General features: G+C 30.9%; 1 protein-coding gene across 1 annotated transcript in view; it reads left to right on the top strand.

Annotated features, from left to right (window-relative positions):
* LOC143233240 (nephrin-like) overlaps positions 1 to 7,391 on the top strand; it is a 313,070-nt gene that overhangs the window by 101,105 nt on the left and 204,574 nt on the right. The window lies entirely within an intron of this gene.

The following is a 7,391-nucleotide window of genomic DNA, read 5'->3' on the forward strand; positions in this document are numbered from 1 at the left end:
AATGTTTATAAGTATATAGATTCTGATAGTAAATGTTTATAAGTATATAGATTCTGATAGTAAATGTTTATAAGTATATAGATTCTGATAGTAAATGTTTATAAGTATATAGATTCTGATAGTAAATGTTTATAAGTATATAGATTCTGAACGAAGTGAGTAAAGTTGTAAAGTTTTGTCTTTCACGTTACTAAATATAAAATTTACTTTGATTAATGAGTTTAAATTATGTAGATATGCTTCCTTTCATTTGAACAATTTGTACAGGTTCTATTAAAGCAGTACGATATATATTACACGACTATTTGTACAGGTTCTATTAAAGAATTATGATATATATTACACGACTATTTGTACAGGTTCTATTAAAGCAGTACGATATATATTACACGACTATTTGTACAGGTTCTATTAAAGCAGTATGATATATATTACACGACTATTTGTACAGGTTCTATTAAAGAATTATGATATATATTACACGACTATTTGTACAGGTTCTATTAAAGCAGTATGATATATATTACACGACTATTTGTACAGGTTCTATTAAAGAATTATGATACATATTACACGACAAATGTACAGGTTCTATTAAAGAATTATGATATATATTACACGACTATTTGTACAGGTTCTATTAAAGCAGTATGATATATATTACACGACAAATGTACAGGTTCTATTAAAGAATTATGATATATATTACACGACTATTTGTACAGGTTCTATTAAAGCAGTATGATATATATTACACGACTATTTGTACAGGTTCTATTAAAGAATTATGATATATATTACACGACTATTTGTACAGGTTCTATTAAAGCAGTATGATATATATTACACGACTATTTGTACAGGTTCTATTAAAGAATTATGATATATATTACACGACTATTTGTACAGGTTCTATTAAAGCAGTACGATATATATTACACGACTATTTGTACAGGTTCTATTAAAGCAGTATGATATATATTACACGACTATTTGTACAGGTTCTATTAAAGAATTATGATATATATTACACGACTATTTGTACAGGTTCTATTAAAGCAGTATGATATATATTACACGACTATTTGTACAGGTTCTATTAAAGAATTATGATACATATTACACGACAAATGTACAGGTTCTATTAAAGAATTATGATATATATTACACGACTATTTGTACAGGTTCTATTAAAGCAGTATGATATATATTACACGACAAATGTACAGGTTCTATTAAAGAATTATGATATATATTACACGACTATTTGTACAGGTTCTATTAAAGCAGTACGATATATATTACACGACTATTTGTACAGGTTCTATTAAAGAATTATGATATATATTACACGACTATTTGTACAGGTTCTATTAAAGCAGTATGATATATATTACACGACTATTTGTACAGGTTCTATTAAAGAATTATGATATATATTACACGACTATTTGTACAGGTTCTATTAAAGCAGTACGATATATATTACACGACTATTTGTACAGGTTCTATTAAAGCAGTATGATATATATTACACGACTATTTGTACAGGTTCTATTAAAGAATTATGATATATATTACACGACTATTTGTACAGGTTCTATTAAAGCAGTATGATATATATTACACGACTATTTGTACAGGTTCTATTAAAGAATTATGATACATATTACACGACAAATGTACAGGTTCTATTAAAGAATTATGATATATATTACACGACTATTTGTACAGGTTCTATTAAAGCAGTATGATATATATTACACGACAAATGTACAGGTTCTATTAAAGCAGTATGATATATATTACACGACTATTTGTACAGGTTCTATTAAAGCAGTATGATATATATTACACGACAAATGTACAGGTTCTATTAAAGAATTATGATGTATATTACTTGACTATTTGTACAGGTTCTATTAAAGCAGTACGATATCCATTACTTGACTATTTGTACAGCTTCTATTAAAGCAGTATGATATACATTACTCGACTATTTGTACAGGTTCTATTAAAGAATTATGATATATATTACACGACAAATGTACAGGTTCTATTAATGCAGTACGATATCTGTTAGACGACTATTTGTACAGCTTCTATTAAAGCAGTACGATATCTATTACTTGACTATTTGTACAGGTTCTATTAATGCAGTACGATATCTGTTAGACGACTATTTGTACAGGTTCGATTAAAACAGTGCGATAACTATTACATGACTGGTAAACTAAAAGTATACGAATAATACCTCTAGAATTACAAAGTTTTAGGGAATAGATATGTACTCTCTTTCTTAACAGTGTTTTTTTTTTTGTAACCAGCTGGAATTGGGTTAGAAACGATGTCAGACTGTCGGAAGGTGGCAGCACTATTGAGTATGCTTTGTTTGTACTAAAGCAAAAAGCCACTTAATGGGCTATCTCTGCTGTGCCCGCCGTGGATATCGAAAACCGATTTCTGTGTCTCAGACATACCACTGAGCCACAAGATACGCTGAATATGTTGACAAAGAAACTAAATGGGCGAAATAATAAGAAAACAAACGTTTTGGTAAGAAAGGCTTATTCATAAAATATATCCTACAATTATAGCTTTCAAGGATGGTAACTTTAATAAATTCAACCAGATTATTTCATCATACTAGGCAACACTCTAAAAGTGATGGCTTTATGATATTTTCCTTCATCATTGTTAGTATAATTGATATGTTCTCATATACTCAATTTAGTCAGAAGTATTGCCGATTTCGAATATATTAATAAGATAAATTGCGCTATATTATGTAAAACAAGTTACTTGGTAGATTATTATAAATATTTTGCTTTCACGGTGTTATTTTGAGAGCAATTAAAATAGTTTTGGAATGTCACATTCGTCTTAAAATCTTACAAGGTGATTGAAACAAGTTGGAGAAATATTTGCATCGGAACAATTGCAGAAAATTATTGGTTTGGTTTGTTTGTTTGTTTGTTTGTTTGTTTTGGAATTTCGCACAAAGCTACACAAAGGCTATCTGTACAAGCCATCCCTAATTTAGCAGTGTAAGACTAGAGGGAAGGCAGCTAGTCATCACCACCCACCGCCAACTCTTAGGCTACTCTTTTACCAACGAATACTGGGATTCACTGTAACATTATAACGTTCCCACGGCTGAAACGGTGAGAATGTTTGGTGTGATGAGAATTCGAATCCGCGACCCTCAGATTACTAAGTAATATTTAATAAGTATTGGTTATTTTGGAATCTAACCTGAAATTTCAGTTAACAACATTTTTGCTTCTGGTTGTAGTAAACTTTGTTTGAAAAATCTTTCAGTGCACATAAAATGTATTGCACTTATATTTAGAACAGCTTTAGATAACTAGTATTTTGTTACCATCTTAGCAGCAAACTAAGTTTCAAATCATTTTACAAACAGACAGTCGAATATCAAAAATATACACACAACATTGACTTATTATACAATAGAATTTGATTTGAGCAAAACTTAGTACAACTCTCCAAAAGGCTCTGATAATGGCAGCTTAATACGCCTCTGAAACATAGAATTTGAAAGGGGGGTTCTCCCCCTTCTTTCATAAATTAAATTTTATTGTGAGTTAACTTAATTGTATAGAATAAATTTAGTTAACTACAATGAATAGAAAACTGATTTATGAACACAAATATACCAGTACGTAGAACAATATTTTACAACGAACTTTAAAATTTTGGGTCCACTTGTAAAATAAATGTGAATAGGATTTTAATTTATGAGAATAATGAAATGAGAATAGCTATACATCTTGTGAAAATAAACAATCTTTATGAAAAATGCTTTGGAACTGAATTAATTTCAAAGGAATTTTATTCATAAGATAGACTGAGAATAAGTTAATATATTAAAACGTTTCTTATACTTTTTTACTACATGCGGTATAAGTCGTTATTATTGTATAAATTATTATCCTTAGCCACTCACGTGTATATCATAGCTTTGAAATCTGTATGAACTTGTTCTCAGGTTAAAAGCGATTGCTTTCTAACATTTGTTTATTAACAATATATTTGTAACGTCCATTACGAGATTTATTTTACGGCCAGTAAACATCTAAAGCTCAGCTAATCACGTTTCGTCTTAATGTAATGATCCAATAAAATACTGTAACTGTAATAACGTAGGTTAGATTTTTTTTTCCCTGAGTTTATATGTTTCTCGACCGAGAAAACAACAAAGTAGAAATGTACCACCCTTTAAAAAGTAATAAAAATCGCCCACTTTCTTACAGGGTTTCGTTTTATTGAATTGCTTTGACAATTACACAATGTAAACTTTCCAAAACTAAAAACAACAAAAGTGTTATTTAAATTAATTTAGTGTTACGGTCAGAAATGAGCTGTTATATTAAAAATATTTCAGACTCCACAAAACACAGCTTTCGATAGTGTTTATAAACACACAAATATCAAATATCCTTATAAATATTTTGTTCTAGAGTGAGGTTTAGGTGTCATTACAGCTCTTCTCTCTTGAGGGGCTCAGTGGAGCTTTGGTTGCTTCTTCAAAGAGATTTTAAAAATATACGACTTTAAACCACCATGGGGATTGATGTTTCGTTTTTGTTTTTCTTTTAGCAAAGCCATATCGGGCTATCTGTTGTGTCTACCGACGGGAATCGAGCCCGTAATTTTAGAGTTGTAAATCCATAGACGTACCGCTGTTCCAGCGGAGGACATGAAATTTGGTTAGACAGAGTAGTAACATTTGGGGTTGCACGATTCCACCTTAGCGCCCCCCTAGCGTCAGCACTGGCTAGGCTTATCGTAAGTCATAAAGGCATGAAGGGTAAATTAAGAAATATTAGATTTGAAACTTTGTAGCACACGTAAAGTCATGATCTCTTAGAGCTTCAGGCCATTGCAGGTGTAGAGTGGAGTGAGAAAAGCGAAACCTAGATTTGGGTTTTGTATGCTTATCGCGATTAGACTGATCAACATAAATATAACTTTGGGAATCTCTAATTCGTACCCAATAAATCTCTTTACTTATCATATATCAACATTTCCTAAAAGGAAATAAGAAAAAATCCATATGCCAAAACTGAATTACACTGTGTTTTTACACTGAAAACAATGCAAACGACATCTTAAATTACGGGTTAAGGTGAGATCTTTATTTATTATTTTATAAATACGTAAGGTATTGATAGGTGTATAACTCTAACTTGCATCAATTCATATGTAAATACGTATGATGATGTATTCTGCTGTTGGCACAGACGAGACGAATTTAATAGTAACATTTTTTTGGTGGCCTTAACACACTCGTTGTTTTGTTTATTTTAGAATGATTTCTTCTAAACAAGGATCAAAACAATATGCTCCTGACGTTTGAAATAATAAGTAATATGGAATTATAAATTCAGATAATTTGTTAGCGTGAAAACGTTTCAATTAAGAAGATCGTTAGATATGGTTGTTATGCTTCTCCAACGAAATTTACAGTTTTGTTTTTTAAAACTATGTCTACTAATTGTCTGCAGCCGTTTCTTATCAAGTTATAGTGTCTTTAAAAACAGGCTTAAGTATATAGTATGATCACTTATTCAACTAAACCTGCATTTAATTAATACCGGTCCTTTTGACTTCAACTTCATGCAATACGAATAACTAGCTGATATTACAATAAGTTATACAAATAGCATTTTACTCGCCTTTCACCATTACGAAGGTTAAATCTAGTAGTTTGTAACTAACACCCGAGAACGTCGTGAGTAATTAATTGGAAAAAACTTCTGAAAATACGCTCCTTTATAACGAATTATAAGAAAACACAACAGAATTATTACTGATAGTTACTGAAGGTTTGGAACGTGTAATTCTGGTTTCATACATTTCATGGCTGTTCATTCAGAATAGCTGGCAGAATTAGAATGGAAAGTTTTCTAAAAAATGTATTTGTGAGAAAAAAGTACTTATGGCAAAAAGTTAATGGAACATACCTTAAAATTCTTTTCTAATAAGTATAAAACGTTTACACGACTCGTTACTTACGTTTTGATTGGCAATGTTGTGCACTTACCAAAATCATTTTCGGGCTTATTTTTTTAGTTGAGGATTTACGACAGGGCTAGATGTTTTTACTTTTAAGTTGGTAAATTTAAAACAATAGCTCCTAATGAAAGCTCGTGGTCATTTATTCACGTAAAGAAAAGAGTGGTTCATTATTTGTTGTTATTTTGAGTTAAGCACAAAGCTACACATTGGGCTACCTATGCTCTGCCCACCACGGGTATCGAAACCCAGATTTTAGCGTTGTAAGTTTGCAGACATACCGCTGAGCCACTGGGGGGCTGGTTCATTATTTAATGCTTATATTTGCAAATAAACTCTCGAGTTCAAATAAATTCTAGAATCACTTTTCAATTGTTGGGAAAAAAATTCTAATTTGCTATAATAAGTAATAAATAAAAATATCTTTATTTACTTACCTATATTAAAAACCAGTCAGTTTCAGTAAACACAATAAGAGAAGGAAAACAAACATATAGCATCGCAAACACTGCCTTAAAAACTAGAGCAGAGCAACACAGCCTATATATTAGAATACATTAACACAAATAACATATGCACGCAGCATATGGGCAGAACCCATAATAATTTAAAACTCTATTATTAAAAAGTTAAAACATTTTATATCATTCAGTTAAATTATTTAAGAAAACCCAGTAATTCCTTTACAGTAGAACAAATGAAAATCATTGTTGACAACATGCATTTGTGCTTCCCTTAAATTTAAAATTCACACAACTAAATCAGTAATGAATTATATAAGTTTTAATCTCAAAGTGATATATTAATTTTTGAAACCTGGAGCAATTAACCAATATTAAAACATTACCTGACATTTTAATAAAATAAATTATGTTCTTAATCATTCTAATCTAATATTATTTACTATTGGAAACTTCCTAGTAGTAAAAAGGCAATATACTTTTTAACTGAGTTTGTAAAAACAAAAAAAGGTTTATGATTTTGAAAACAAAGTCATCAAATACACTTCAGATTCTAACCATATAGCTCAGTTTCTTCACCGCCTGGCATAGCCAGGTGGATTAAGGAGTTAGACCCGTAATCTGAGGGTTGCGGGTTCGAATCCCCGTCGCACCAAACTTGCTCGTATTTTCGGAAGTGGAGGCGTTGTAATGTGATGGTCAATGCCACTATTCGTTGGTAAAAGAGTAGCCCAAGAGTTCGCGGTTGGTGGTGATGACTAGCTGCCTTCCCTCTAGTCTTACACTGCTAAATTAGGGACGGTTAGCGTAGATAGCCCTCGAGTAACTTTGCGTGAAATTCAAAACAAAACAAAAAAAAACAGTTTATTCACATAGTTGTCTTACTGTAAA

The sequence above is a fragment of the Tachypleus tridentatus genome, chromosome 12 (genome assembly GCF_004210375.1).
Source record: "Tachypleus tridentatus isolate NWPU-2018 chromosome 12, ASM421037v1, whole genome shotgun sequence".
NCBI classification, from domain to species: Eukaryota; Metazoa; Arthropoda; class Merostomata; order Xiphosura; family Limulidae; genus Tachypleus; species Tachypleus tridentatus.